The sequence below is a fragment of the Henckelia pumila genome, chromosome 1, assembly GCF_033568475.1.
Source record: "Henckelia pumila isolate YLH828 chromosome 1, ASM3356847v2, whole genome shotgun sequence".
In the NCBI taxonomy this organism is placed as follows: domain Eukaryota; kingdom Viridiplantae; phylum Streptophyta; class Magnoliopsida; order Lamiales; family Gesneriaceae; genus Henckelia; species Henckelia pumila.
Window position 1 is genome coordinate 152,608,744 of NC_133120.1, and position 16,135 is coordinate 152,624,878.

Genomic DNA, 16,135 nt, shown 5'->3' on the forward strand with positions numbered 1-16,135 from the left:
TTGTAAAATTGGATTTTATAGATAAAATATGATTTTATTTGATATGGAGATAAAATATGATTTTATATGTGAAATGTGATTTTATATATAAAATATGATTTTATCTTGTTTAAATTTGAATTGCCATAGCATGTTATCCAATAAATTAATTTTGAATTAAATGTTATTGGATAAGGATGATCGATTGCCATGACCAATTTTGTAGGTGTATGTTAGGAATTTACATTTTGTCTTTATTGTTGTTGGTTTTATTAATGGGCCTGGTTTATGGCCCGATATGAATGTCATATGTAATAAAAGTGGGCTTGGTTTATAGCCCGTTCCCACCCCCTAAAAATGTATCCCCTACTTGTCATTGTTATTTATTGTAAATACATTAGATTTAGTGGGAGATCAAGATTTGAAGATGGTGGGCCCAGCAGACAATGAAGACTGAAGAAATGTAAATTGGAAGCATATGTAATAGGATTACATTTGCATACTGCATATTACCTAGGATTGGACTAAGACCCGTGATTGGCAACCACGGGTCAATTAGAAATGGAATCGATCATCCTATATAATATGTGATATTATGATTGTATGCATGTTTAGACATAAATTGCGTGAATCCGGCAATGCATGCAATAAATTAAATATGATGAGACAAATATTTTTATAAATAAAATCCCTCATTTTAAATATGATTTAAAATTTATATCAAGATAAATAAAGGAAATTTAAATATTGTTTAAATGTTCCTACCTTCCATCAACGGTCAATGTATGTGATGCTACCCGCGGATACGGTCCGCCTCATATTATTGGGGGGGCCCGTCCGTCGGAAAGCTGTACATTGGATCGACAAATGTTGTAAGTTGGGTGGAACTCCCATGGGATCGGCTCATATTATTGGGGGATCCACATGGCGACCGTCCATCACAACTTAATATTGATGGGTCATCTTGACATGTCACTTTAAACGGCGTCATATTATTGGGCCCTTATTGGACATGAGGTAAATACATGGGGGTTGCTTTGGAAGCAATTGGGCTCTACCTTTTGAGAATTATGGTTGGCTGATATTATTCGGGACCATAAGTTTGTCAATTGGACTCCATGTTCTCACTAAGGAAAAAGTTTCCCGTTTTCACTAGAGGGTGGTGAAATCGTTAAAATAGTGGGAGTGAGATTCATAAAATTAAATTCGCCTATTTTATGTCTTAGTAAATTGTTAAACAATCATTGATATATGTCTGTTTTTCCTTTTCAGTATTTCATACAATGAATTCGCGAAATCCTTTATTCTCGATCCTCGAACAAAACAAGCTGACTGGCGCCAACTATACGGAATGGTTCCGGAAGTTGAAGATTGTCTTAACTTCGGAGAAAATGCTCTACGTGTTAGAGAAAGCACCTCCGAAGGAAGCACCAGCTGACATAAGTCCGGAGGAATTGGCCAAACTTGATGCATGGTGCGACCATGACATCAAGACCAAATGCTATATGCAAGCCTCGATGTCTGATGAACTCCAGAGGCGATTTGAGGACACGGTGAATGCTGCTGACATTCACACGCAACTCAAGGAACTTTTTGGGGCTCAGTCGAGGGCTGAAAGGTTCTCTACTGTTAAGGAGTTGATGACGTGCCGCATGCGTGAAGGGACTTCGGTCCGTGATCATGGGGTACGAGTGATTTGGCTCATACAGAAGTTAGCGACCCTTGATTTGGTGTTGGAGCATGAACTCAATGTGGACTTGCTGCTTCTATCTCTTCCTTCTTCATTTGATGGATTCGTGATAAATTTTAATATGAACAAGATAGAGGCCACCCTTGAAGAGATGGTCAATATGCTCGTTACATATGAATCCACACTTAAGAAGGATAAGCCAGCTTTCTTGGTGGGCTCCTCATCTTCTGCTAAGAAGGGGCCAAGTATGAAGGGCAAGAAACGTTCTGCCCCACCCAAGAAAGTGGAACCCGAGAAGAAGCAAAAGACAAAGGCTTCAAACGATGGAAAATCCAAGGATGTTTGCCATTACTGCAAGAAGCCGGGTCATTGGAAGCGCAACTGCAAGGAGTATCTTGAGCAGTTGGGAACTGCGAAGGGTATGTTCTATATCGAAATAAACATGTCACTTAATACAACTTCTTGGGTATTGGATACCGGATGTGGATCTCACATTTGCAATGATTTGCAGGTGATGACAAGAAGTCGCAGGCTTAGAATGGGTGAGACCCAGCTGAGGCTCGGGAATGGTTCCAGAGTTGAAGCTACGGCCATTGGAGATGTTTGTTTGATTTTGCAGAACGGTTTTAAATTATTGTTGAGAGATGTTTTATTTGTGCCAGATTTAATTAAAAACATTATTTCTATTTCTATGCTTGATAGAGATGGTTATTCTTGTAATTTTGTGAATGGGATTTGCAATATTTACAAGAATGAATGTTTAATTGGAAATGGACAACTTGAAAACGATCTATACAATTTAAAACAAAAAGACGTTCCAGTAAATTGTATTGACAAACCGGCGACAACAAACAAAAGGAAAATCGATAGTCAAAACCCGGCAAACCTTTGGCACGCTAGACTAGGTCATATTTCCTCAAGGAGGATGAACAAGCTAGTGGGAGAGGGCATGTTTGATATGTCTGATATTAACTCTCTACCTACTTGTGAATCCTGCCTAAAAGGGAAAATGACTAAATCTCCTTTTAAGGGGAAGCCTGAACGTAGTCAAAATCTGTTGGATTTGATCCATACAGATGTTTGTGGTCCATTTAGAGTAGGGACTCAACATGGCCACACCTACTTCATTACCTTTACTGATGATTATTCTAGGTATGGGTATTTATATTTAATGAAATATAAGTCTGAAGCATTTGAAAAGTTCAAAGAATTCAAGGCTGAAGTAGAAAACAAGCTAGGTAAAAGTATTAAAGCACTTCGATCGATCGGATCGAGGTGGAGAATACTTGAGTACCGAGTTTTTGGACTATCTAAAAGAGAATGGGATTCTCTCTCAGTGGACTCCTCCTATGACACCACAGCTTAATGGTGTATCGGAGCGTCGTAATCGAACTTTGTTGGACATGGTTCGATCCATGATGAGCTTCACTGAGCTTCCACCTTCGTTTTGGGGCTATGCGCTTGAAACGGCGGTATTGTTGTTGAATAACGTCCACACTAAAGCAGTGGACAAAACACCATACGAGTTATGGAATGGCAAAGCTCCTAAGTATTCATACTTGAGGATTTGGGGATGTCCTGCTTACGTGAAGCGGACAGTGGGAGATAAGTTGGATAGTCGATCCAGCTTGTGTTATTTTGTGGGGTATCCGAAGAATTCAATCGGATATTATTTCTATTATCCTGCTGAAACAAAAGTGTTTGTTTCACGGAATGCCACCTTCTTGGAGAAGGAGTTCTTATTGGATAAGAAAGGCGAGATGATGGAACTCGAAGAAGTTCGAGAAGAACCCGAAATACAAAATAACGATCCCACACCTCAGGAACCATTGCTGGACACGCCTGCACCTAGAAGATCCGAGAGGACTTCTAGACCTCCAGTTCGATATGGTCTTCTTCTTGAAGAGGGTCAAGATGAACCCGACATTGGATGTGATCCAAGAAGCTTCAAGGAAGCAATTTCTGATGCGGATTCGAATTTATGGCTTGAAGCTATGCAATCAGAATTGGATTCGATGCATACTAACCAAGTCTGGACTTTAGTGGATCCTCCCGATGGAATTGTTCCAATAGGGTGTAAATGGATCTACAAAAGAAAGCTTGGGCCTGATGGTAAGGTATTGACCTACAAGGCGCGATTGGTGGCTAAAGGTTATACTCAAAGGCAAGGAGTTGACTATGACGAAACCTTTTCACCAGTTGCAATGTTCAAGTCCATAAGAATCCTTATTGCCATAGCTGCATGGTATGACTATGAGATATGGCAAATGGATGTGAAGACTGCTTTTCTTAATGGAGACATTAAGGAAGAAATCTATATGAAGCAGCCTGAGGGGTACACATCCATGGGAAGCGAGCATAAGGTATGCAAGCTTCAGAGATCAATTTATGGTCTAAAACAAGCATCAAGAAGTTGGAACCAGAAATTTGATGAAACAATTAAAGACTTTGGTTTCATCAAGAACCCGGAGGAACCTTGCGTGTACAAGAAAGTAGTTAAGGATGCGGTGACATTCTTAGTACTTTATGTTGATGACATCCTACTCATTGGGAATGATGTAGGGATGATGCAGTCAACAAAGATATGGTTATCAGGTAGATTTTCGATGAAGGATTTGGGTGAGGCATCCTACATTCTTGGGATACAGATCTATAGGGATAGATCTAAGAGAATGATAGGACTCACTCAATCAACCTACATCGATACCATATTGAAACGGTTTTCAATGGATGGGTCCAAGAGAGGACATCTACCCATGTGTCATGGAGTTTCTCTATCCAAGTCTATGTGTCCCAAGACTGATGCAGAGATAGAGAATATGACACATGTACCATATGCGTCAGCTATAGGTAGTATCATGTATGGGATGATATCTACCAGACCGGATGTAGCATTTGCTCTGAGTGTCACGAGCAGATATCAGTCTAATCCTGGTCAGATGCATTGGAAAGCCGTGAAGGACATTCTTAAGTACTTGCGAAGGACTAAGAATATGTTCATGGTTTATGGAGGACGAGAACTCAAACTGGAAGGCTATACCGACTCTAGCTTCCAAAGTGATGTGGATGACTCGAAGTCAACCTCTGGATTTGTGTTCATGCTCAATGGTGGTGCTGTCTCTTGGAAGAGTTCCAAGCAGGACACCACAGCGGATTCCACCACTGAGGCTGAATACATTGCAGCATCAGCTGCTGCTAAAGAGGCCGTTTGGATGAGGAATTTCGTCCAAGAGTTGGGCGTCATTCCTGAATTTGTTGGTCCAGTCCCGGTGTACTGCGACAACACGGGTGCCGTTGCTCAAGCAAAGGAACCAAGGTCTCATCAAAGATCCAAACACGTACTGAGGAAATACCACATAATCCGGGAGATTGTGGAAAGAGGAGACATCAGTGTCGAACGAGTGGCCTCTGCAGACAATATCGCTGATCCACTTACTAAGCCTTTGCCAGGACCATTGTTTGACAAACATCGCGAAGCAATGGGTCTACGTAGTATGACTAGTTGGCTATAGGGCAAGTGGGAGATTGTAAGAGTGGGTGCCCAGTGAGCCAACTGTGTGGCTATGGGCTTTGTTGACTCTTTGTATAAACAATCTTTTGTTTAATATTATTTACACTTTTATGGCAATGACTTTATATTACTTCATATTGTTATATTGTGATATACTATTGTTGTTTTGATAAAGACCTTGAATATACTATAGTGTATGTAAGATGTGGTAGAACATGGAGATGTCTATCATGAAATACATCTTATAGTCACTGTATATTCTAAAACCGTTCCTAGTCGATTGAGCCGTCCGATAATAAGGATAAGGATCGCTCGAGTTTGAGACTAGCATTTGCGATGCGGAGTACCACGTTTCATTGGTAGGGAACATGGAGATGTTCGAAGCATGCAAATGGATATTCATAGGATGAATAGTCGAACTACCCTATCCGGACTTTCCAAGTGGTTATCACTTATCGAGTGGATAAAGTCCGCGGTTTTGGTTGTACACCATTAGTCCTTACGACTTGAAACATCATGGAGACTCTATATGCTAGTACTGTGCTTTGACTCGTTTACCGACTCTGAGGGGGTCATCAGGTGTCGAGATTGGGTACAGTTACGACACATATAGGAGTCAATGCATTGTTGTCAAGGATTCACCACATACTTGCGAGTGTGGATATCCTATGCGATCTGAGGAGATATTAGTGTGACAAATCTCTGGCCAGAGTACTTGATGTGATTTAAGAAATGGTTTCTTAGTAGCACATGCGATGTCACTAATTTGATCTTCAAGATGCATTGCATAGTTATCGAATCTTGAGCGACTCTCGATATACCAATGGTTGTTGATTCGATCGGGATATTTGGATGAAGGGACCGTACTGTACGTTAACCAAAATCTACTGGTTCTTGTAGGCACTATCAGTGATACCTAGGGAATCATGGGGCGATGTTGCTAGGCGCTTTACCATGATTCGTTGGGCAAGTCGGAAAGTGTTGTTCCGAGTCACAAGGAGTTGTGAGCCCACGGCTAGCTGTATCCCTGAACCATTGAGGGTCACACAGTGTAATGGAGTTTTAATCCCCGTTGAGATAGTTAAATTTAAAGAGTTAAATTTAATGAACTAAGGAGTTGGACTTCTTAAATAAGAGTAAGGGAGTAGGATTTCCTAAAATGACATAGGGATGGACATTTTTGGAAACCACTGAATTCGGATTCAGAAAAATTTATTTTGACTTTAAAACGTGCAGAAATGGTTTCTGTGCACATTGGTGAAATCGTTTCATCAATCGGAGTCACGATGAATTTTATATTAATTTCTGAACGAGCGGGCTTTGCTTGTCGGGCCCCAGCTTATGACTAATGGGCCCTAAGGTGTTAGTGGCCTGCATTATAAATAAGTTATTTCAGTACAGAAATTACACACAACAGGTCATAATTTTTGAGACAGGATTTTCGAAACCCTACCCCTCTCAAAACGTTTTCGGCCGACCCCTCCCCTCTGCCCGAGAAAATTCCGGTCTGTGATTTTGAATCGCAGTAAGGAATAACGAATCAAATTCGTGTATTCTCTTCGCAGAAAACTTCTGATAGATTTTCTAGTGCAATCTATCAGAGGGATTAAACCTCTGTTCGTGGACCTGATTGAAGGCGTTCATCGGTTCCAGGGAGAGACAACAAGAGCAGAATTGTTCTGTTGGTGTCCATTAATCTCGTTGCGAGATTTGAGGTAAAATTTATTTAATTGTTATTTAAATTTTACACACACGTAATTCAATCGATGAACGGTTGATACCCATACCATGGAAACGTTCCATGAAAAATTTTTAAACTTCCGCTGCACCGGGTATCAATCGTAATTGGTCTGGGAACTCGCCAGTTTCCAACATGAATATGCAAAGGACTCGATGGTGAATGACTGGAAGTGGTGATTTAGGAAAGTACCAAGGGTGGGATTCTAAACCATGGTTAAAGCACTTAGGTGAAAGGAGTGGTACACCCGACACAATTTATATCTCACTCAAAACTTGTCCAAAAGAGATTCTGCATGAAGTAGCACTTCCCTAACCTCTTAAGTTTGTCCCAGTCCCGTACCCTTAACCCAAGTCTGTTTTTATCCTTGGCTTAAAAGCTCAAACCCGAACATAAATTTGTTTGCCTAAAATTCTGCCCCTTTTAGTCTCAAGGCTTAAAACTTAGGGAAAACTCATCCAAATTGAATTCCGCTCAAAACGTCATTTCCCTAACTCCCTAAAGCGTCCACCAGCCCCGAGCCCTTCTCCGAGTTCAGCCTCTAACCCTGTTAGGAACTCATATTTCTGGGCAGTCCATAATGTCACAAAAAATCTGCTCCACATTACCTCCTCAAATCCGATTCAAAACCTATCAATTTGTCCCTCGATCCTCCAGCCACTCTCCTAACATCGAAGCCCAATAACGAAGCTCGCCTAAGGTCCCTTAACATTCATCACAACTGTAAGGCCAGAAATTATTTAATTTTAATCCGAGAATATTTAGAGTTTAGAATTAAATTTTAATATTCTTAAATGAATAAGGATTGAAATTGAATTAAATCATTTTTCCAGGGACTGAATTGCAAATAGTCAAAAGTGCAGGGACTAAACTGCAAATATGCTTTTATTTATCTTATTTCAACCTCAATTATCAGATATCTCACGTGTAAAAAATCAGAAAGGAAAGGAGAAGAACATAGTCTAACCTTCACGCCATTTTTGTACCTTAAAAGCTTCAATTTTGCATGATCCGGTCGTCAAAAATTTGAGATAAATATATATCTGCGATCACCGCTCCGAGACCTTCGTTTTGGTACAAGTTTCATTCAATTTTCTCAGATTTTATTTTTATGTTGAAGATGGGTTATTATTATTTTTTATTATATATGTGATTGAACTAGTACCGGTTACGTATTCGTAGACGGTTTGGAAAAAACTGTTGTTCAGATTTTATATGATTTATTGAAGCAAATTTGAAATCCTTCCTTTTCTGAAATGTGCTGAACGTGCATGTATATTGATGATATGTTGTGAATTATGTTGAGAAGTGATGGATATATTGATTGGATATTGATTCGGTTGCCGATTTTTAGCCGTTACGCCGTCGATTTCCGAATTGATGCACTTTCGATCTTGTTGAGTTGGATATGATTGAGATTGAATGATAAGCTGATCTTTGAGCTTGTGAAATTTCATTTTCAGATTTGGTTTGAAGTGTTCGAAACTCAGGAATTCAACATTCGAATCAGAATAGAAAAATCTTGAGGTTTGAAGTAGTTTGATTGATTAAATTGCAATGAATTCGAGCAGATTTTGATATATGTTCATCATGTGATGTAATTGCAGATTTGAAGTACTTTTAGACGTGACATTGAAAGGTATAAATGACAGCTAATCTATATGGGATAGAACACTCAAAATAGCTATTATTTCGAGTATTCCCTTGTTAATCACATACGTGTTTGATTTTATGTTTTTATGTGATTAGATGACTTTAATGTTTTGCTTGTTTATGTGCTTAAGTGTTCAAGATGTTTTATAGCATTTAATGCATACAGATTATATTGCATTCATCTTGAACTCTAGCCTGTAAAGCACAGAGGGTTGAGAGGCCTATAGTGCATATGATTGGAGGGTTGTAGTTGAGTGGCACGGAATGTAGAGTTACTTCCAGAGCCAGAAGACTCACTATAGTTGCGCCAAAGTCAGAGGAAATAAAATACTTAACTTCACCTCGATTGGGTGAGTTGGTGTTAGTTTAAGATTTTATTTCCTCGGGATCCCAAGAACCAATATTCAGTTGAAATCAGATTTGATAGCCTTCTATTGAAACATGCATTACATTCATGTTTATTATATTGCATGCTTTGTTATTTATACTGGGATTAATTCTCACCGGAGTTATCCGGATATTTCTTTGTTTTGTATGTGTGCATGGCAATAGGTGGGGCAGGAGCTGGTCAGAAGCGACAAGAATAGCTCGAGAGAGAGATTAGCATGTGGTGATTTCGGGTATAAGAAGTAGATTTGATGTCAACCTTTGTATCTTGAACTTGAGTTTGTCTAGTACTTAGAACTTTTGAACATATAGATATGTATGTTTTTCAAGAACAAGAGGATGTAAGATCTTGTGGGTTGTATATCAAGTTCCATGTTTTGTTGCTTGAGTAGCTCATGGTTATGCATGATTTTGCTTAGATTTTGAAGCATGATTCATGTTTGAAAAGTTAGATGGTGTTTGAGATTCAAAACAGGGGCTAAACCTTCATTTTTTAGCTGTTTAGGAGTGAGATCCGAGGCCTAGGCGCGCCCGCTCAGCCAGGAGGCACGGCCGCGCCTAACCAAGGCACTTTAGGTGCCTTGGCCCGAGCCTTAGGCGCGCCCGCGCGTCAAGTAAAAAAAAATATTTTGTTGATCTTTTTGCGATGTGTTTTTGCGTCGCCAAATGTCCGAATTAACTATTTTTAGTTATTAATCGCCCTATAAGATTTGATTAGCACCCGAGGTCCCCACAACAGGTGGTATCAAAGCGTAAGTTTCTGGATTTAGATAGAAGTTGATGAGCGGGGTAGATTGAGTCTGTCAGATTGTTTGATATTGCATGAGATTACATGTGGTATCTGATTATGTGCAGTATATGCTAGCATGCTTTATATTGCAAGATTTATGTGAGTGCATGATTATGTGCTTTCATTGCTACTGCATGCTATATATGCAATTGTATTCCAGATTATCCTCAGTCAGAACCTGAATTCTCATGAGAACGCATGAGAATGCTTATCAGAGAAGGATGGAATAAATTGCTGAATATGATATTGTGTATGCACTAATCTGTTTGACAATCAGATATGCCTCCCCGTAAAGCACCGGTTCCTAGACATACATTGGTTGTTCCTCAGGCCAAACCAGCACCAGTACCACCGCCAGTTGCTGAACCTCAGAATGCACAGGGTAGTACATATGCTGATTCTATGGATGCTACTGCTACTCCGATGGAGACATTACTGAAACGATTTCAATCATTCAAACCGCAAAAACTGAAAGGAACAAAAAATTTAGTAGACTGTGAGAATTGGTTAGAAGACATTGAACAGTTGTTTGAGTCACTTGATTATTCTGATGATCTTCGGATCAGATTGGTAATACATCAACTTCACGAAGTTGCCAAGAGTTGGTGGGTTACTACAAAACGGGCTTTGGAACAACGAGGTATGACTATCACTTGGAATGTCTTTAAAATCGAATTCTATCAACGTTTCTTTCCAGTCTTCTATGGGAAAGATAAGGGTGCTGAATTTGCCAATCTGAGGCAAGACAATTTGAATATTGAAGAATATGTGGCCAAATTTTCAAGTCTTTTGAAGTTTGCTCCACATATAGGAGCGACTGATGAAGCCATGGCAGATAATTTTATTAATGGCCTCAATCCAGATGTGTTTACTTTGGTGAACAGTGGACGACCCAATACTTTTGCTGACTGAATAAAGCTAAGGGGGCAGAAGCAGGTTTATTGCGACAAAGAGGAGCACCATTCATTCCACAACTATTGCCACAGCCTGTATCAGTATCAGTGCCACAGAATCCGCCACAGTTTCAGCAACCATCTCCCAGATTTGAGGGAGGAAGCAGTGGCAGAAAGGATTCTAGATTCAGGCCTAAAGGGAAGCAATTCAAGAAGGCATGCAGTAGTTCTTCCAGTTCTAGTGGACAGAGGCAGTTTGGTACAGGGCAGAGAACTGGTGAGTTAGGGGTGTACTATGGCAAGTGTGGTGGACGACATGCTACTGATCAGTGCAGAGGTGTGTCAGGTAATTGCAATATCTGTCGCCAACCAGGTCATTATGCCAAGGTGTGTCCTCAAAGAACAACTGGTGCAAGTTCTTCTCGACTAGCACCTCAGGTAGAAAGGCAATCAGTGCATTCATTTCAGCCTCAGCAACAGATCAGAGCAGGGGGAAGCCAGACTGTGACTCAACCTCCTAGGCAACATGCAAAAGTGTTTGCATTGACTGAGGAGCAGGCACAGGCAGCACCTGACGATTTTATAGCAGGTAACTGCTCTATTTATGGTTATCCTGCCTATGTTTTGATAGATACAGGTGTATCACATACATTCATATCTGAAAAATTTGTGATGATGCATTCCTTATCGTCTGAGCCATTGCCTACTGTTGTTTCTATTTCTTCACCTTTGGGTGAAGGTATTGTGTCTGTTAAAATGATTCGAAATTGTGCTTTGCAATATGACGGGAATGTGATTGATGTGGATTGTATAGTACTTGGATTATCAGATTTCGATTGTATTATTGGTATAGACATGTTAACCAAGTACAGGGCGACTGTAGACTGTTTTCAGAAAGTGGTCAGATTTAGACCAGAAATGGCAGCTGAATGGAAATTCTATGGTAAGGGTTCTTGAGCCAAGATCCCTTTGATATCTATGTTATCTATGACCCGTTTATTGCAGAGAGGTGCAGAAGGATTTTTTATTTATGCAGTCGATGTATTGAAATCCAGTACAGCAGTGACAGATATTCCAGTAGTGCATGAGTTTACTGATGTATTCCCTGATGAAATTCCTGGTTTACCTCCAGTTCGAGAGATAGATTTTAGCATTGAGTTAATGCCAGGTACGCAACCAATATCCAAAGCTCCTTACTGAATGACACCTATTGAATTGAAGGAGTTGAAGGATCAGTTGGAAGATTTATTGGCCAAAGGGTACATTAGGCCGAGCGTTTCACCTTGGGGCGCTCCGGTACTTTTTGTACGAAAGAAAGATGGATCAATGCGATTATGCATCAATTATCGTCAACTGAACATGGTAACAATAAAGAATAAATATCCACTGCCTAGAATAGATGATTTGTTTGATCAGCTATAGGGTTCACCTATCTATTCTAAGATTGATTTGCGATCCGGATATCATCAGCTGAGAGTACGAGATGAATATATCCCTAAAACTGCTTTCAGAACAAGGTATGGACATTATGAATTTATTGTCATGTCTTTTGATTTAACCAATGCTCCTGCAGTATTTATGGGATTGATGAATCGGGTATTTCAGAAATACTTGGATGACTTTGTCATTATTTTTATCGATGATATCTTGATATATTCCAAGAATGTGCATGATCATGCTGAACATCTCAGAATCATCTTACAGACTTTGAGAACTGAGAAATTGTATGCCAAGTTATCGAAATGTGAGTTTTGGTTGCAGAAAGTTGTGTTTCTTGGGCATATTATTTCAGGTGATGGGAATTCAGTGGATCCAAGCAAGGTAGAGGCTGTACTGAATTGGCCGAGACCTACATCAGTGCCAGAAATACGGAGTTTTATGGGCTTAGCAGGCTACTATCGCAGATTTATTCAAGATTTTTCCAGCATTGCCAAGCCTATTACGCAATTAACACAGAAAAATTTGCCGTATGTCTGGACTGAAGCTTGTGAAATTAGTTTTTTGGAGTTGAAAAAAAGGCTTACAAGTGCACCTGTCTTGATGATTTCAACAGGTACGGGTGATTTTGTTGTATATTGTGATGCTTCTCACAAGGGTCTGGGTTGTGTGCTCATGCAGCGAGGACATGTTATCGCTTATGCTTCGAGACAGTTAAAGCCACATGAGACTCGGTATCCTATCCATGATTTTTAGCTTGCCGCTATTGTCTTTGCATTGAAGATATGGCGACATTATCTTTATGGTGAGAAGTTTGAAATCTTTTCTGATCACAAAAGTTTGAAATATCTGTTTTCGCAATCAGAATTGAATATGAGACAGCGTAGATGGCTTGATTTACTGAAAGATTTCGATTGCGAGATCAAATATTGTCCAGGAAAATCCAATGCAGCTGCAGATGCCTTGAGTAGAAAGGTATGTTCATTATCCTTATCTACAATATGTGTGTCTCATTTGGTGGAAGATTGTTGTATTTCTGGATTAGTATTTGAAACAGATATACAGCCTATTCGTGTTTGTGCTATAAAAGCTGAACCAGAACTTTTGATGAGGATCAAAGAAGCACAAAAAGTAGATCCGAATATTCAGAAATCGATTGATATGGTCAGATCTGGGCATCAATCTGAATATCAGGTTAGTGATGATGATGTGTTATATGTGAATAACAGATTAGTTGTTCCAGATGTTTCAGACTTGAAACAGCAGATCTTGAAAGAGGCTCACAGCAGTCGATTCAGTATTCATCTTGGTGGCAAAAAAATATATAATGATTTGAAAATGCAATATTGGTGGAAACAGATGAAGTCAGATGTGACTGAATTTGTATCTAGATGTTTGAATTGCCAACAGGTGAAAGCTGAACGAAAGAAGTCAGGTGGTCTATTGCAGAGTTTATCAGTTCCAGAATGGAAATAGGATCACATTTTCATGGATTTTGTCACACAGCTACCACGTTCATCCAGAGGGTGCAATGCCATTTGGGTGATTATTGACAGGTTGACGAAATCAGAATGCTTTATTCCGTACAGAATGACGTATAGACATGATCAGATGGCAGAAATCTACGTCAGAGAAGTGGTAATATTACATGGTGTGCCTAAATCTATCGTTTCAGATCGAGACCCTAGATTTATTTCACACTTTTGGCATAGCTTGCAATAAGCTCTTGGTACTCAATTGCATCTGAGTACAGCATATCATCCTCAAACAGATGGACAGTCAGAGCGGACTATCCAGACACTTGAGGATATGTTAAGAGCTGTAGTACTAGACTTTGGTACTAGTTGTCAAGATTCATTACCACTTGCAGAATTTTCTTATAATAACAGCTATCAGACTAGCATTGAGATGGCTCCTTTTGAAGCATTGTACGGAAAAAAATGTAGATCACCATTATATTGGGATGATATCTCAGACGTACCAGATGTTGGGCCAGATATGATCCGAGAAATGACTGAAAAGGTGAAGCTTATACAGAAAAGAATGAAAACATCTCAGGACAGACAAGCAAAGTATGCGAATATCAAATGACGACCTCTATCTTTTGATCAGAAAGACAGAGTTTTCTTGAAGATTTCTCCATTTAGAGGTACAATTCGATTTGGCAAGAGAGGAAAATTATCTCCATATTTTATCGGTCCGTATGAGATTATCGAGAAGATAGGCGATCTTGCTTATCGACTCGCTCTTCCTCCATCATTGTTTGGTATTCATGATGTATTTCATGTCTCTATGCTGTGGAAGTATCAGCCTGATCTTACTCATATTCTTCAGCCTGATGAAGCTGAACTTGATGAGACTCTCAGTTATTTTGAGCAGCCTATTCAGATTCTTGATCGTAAAGAGAAGCAGCTCAAAAATAAGATAATTCAGTTAGTCAAGGTTCAGTGGAGTCGACATGGCACGAAAGAAGCGACTTGGGAGACTGAGTCAGATATGAGACATAGATTTTCAGAGTTATTTCATTGATGTGAGTTCTTATTATGTTTTATGTTATTCATTCTCTTATGTATATACAGATTGCATATGCAGCTTGCTTATGATTTCGAGGACGAACTCATGCCTTAGAGGGGGAGAAATGTAAGGCCCGAAATTATTTAATTTTAATTCGAGAATATTTAATTTGAGAATATTTAGAGTTTAGAATTAAATTCTAATATTCTTAAATGAATAAGGATTGAAATTGAATTAAATCATTTTTCCAGGTACTGAATTGCAAATAGTCAAAAGTGCAGGGACTAAACTGCAAATATGCTTATATTTATCTTATTTCAACCTCACTTATCAGATATCTCACGTGTAAAAAATCAGAAAGGAAAGGAGAAGAACAGAGTCTAACCTTCACGCCATTTTTGTACCTTAAAAGCTTCGATTTTGCGTGATCCGATCGTCAGAAATTTTAGATAAATATATATCTGCAATCACCGCTCCGAGACCTTCGTTTTGGTACAAGTTTCATTTAATTTTCTCAGATTTTATTTTTATGTTGAAGATGGGTTATTATTATTTTTGATTATATATGTGATTGAACTAGTACCGGTTACGTATTCGTAGACGGTTCGGAAAAAGACTGTTGTTCAGATTTTATATGATTTATTGAAGCAAATTTGAAATCCTTCCTTTTTTGAAATGTGCTGAACGTGCATGTATATTGATGATATGTTGTGAATTATGTTGAGAAGTGATGAATATATTGATTGGATATTGATTTGGTTGCCGGTTTTTAGCCGTTACGCCGTCGATTTCCGAATTGATACACTTTCGATCTTATTGAGTTGGCTATGCTTGAGATTGAATGATAAGCTGATCTTTGAGCTTGTGAAACTTCATTTTCAGATTTGGTTTGAAGTGTTCGAAACTCGGGAATTCAACATTCGAATCGGAATAGAAAAAGCTTGAAGTTTAAAGTAGTTTGATTGATTAAATTGCAACGACTTCGAGCAGATTTTGATATATTTGTAAGAGTGGGTGCCCAGTGAGCCAACTGTGTGGCTATGGGCTTTGATGACTCTTTGTATAAACAATCTTTTGTTTAATATTATTTACACTTTTATGGCAATGACTTTATATTACTTCATATTGTTATATTGTGATATACTATTGTTGTTTTGATAAAGACCTTGAATATACTATAGTGTATGTAAGATGTGGTAGAACATGGAGATGTCTATCATGAAATACATCTTATAGTCACTGTATATTCTAAAAACCGTTCCTAGTCGATTGAGCCGTCCGATAATAAGGATAAGGATCGCTCGAGTTTGAGACTAGCATTTGCGATGCGGAGTACCACGTTTCATTGGTAGGGAACATGGAGATGTTCGAAGCATGCAAATGGATATTCATAGGATGAATAATCGAACTACCCTATCCGGACTTTCCAAGTGGTTATCACTTATCGAGTGGATAAAGTCCGCGGTTTTGGTTGTACACCATTAGTCCTTACGACTTGAAACATCATGGAGACTCTATATGCTAGTGCTGTGTTTTGACTCGT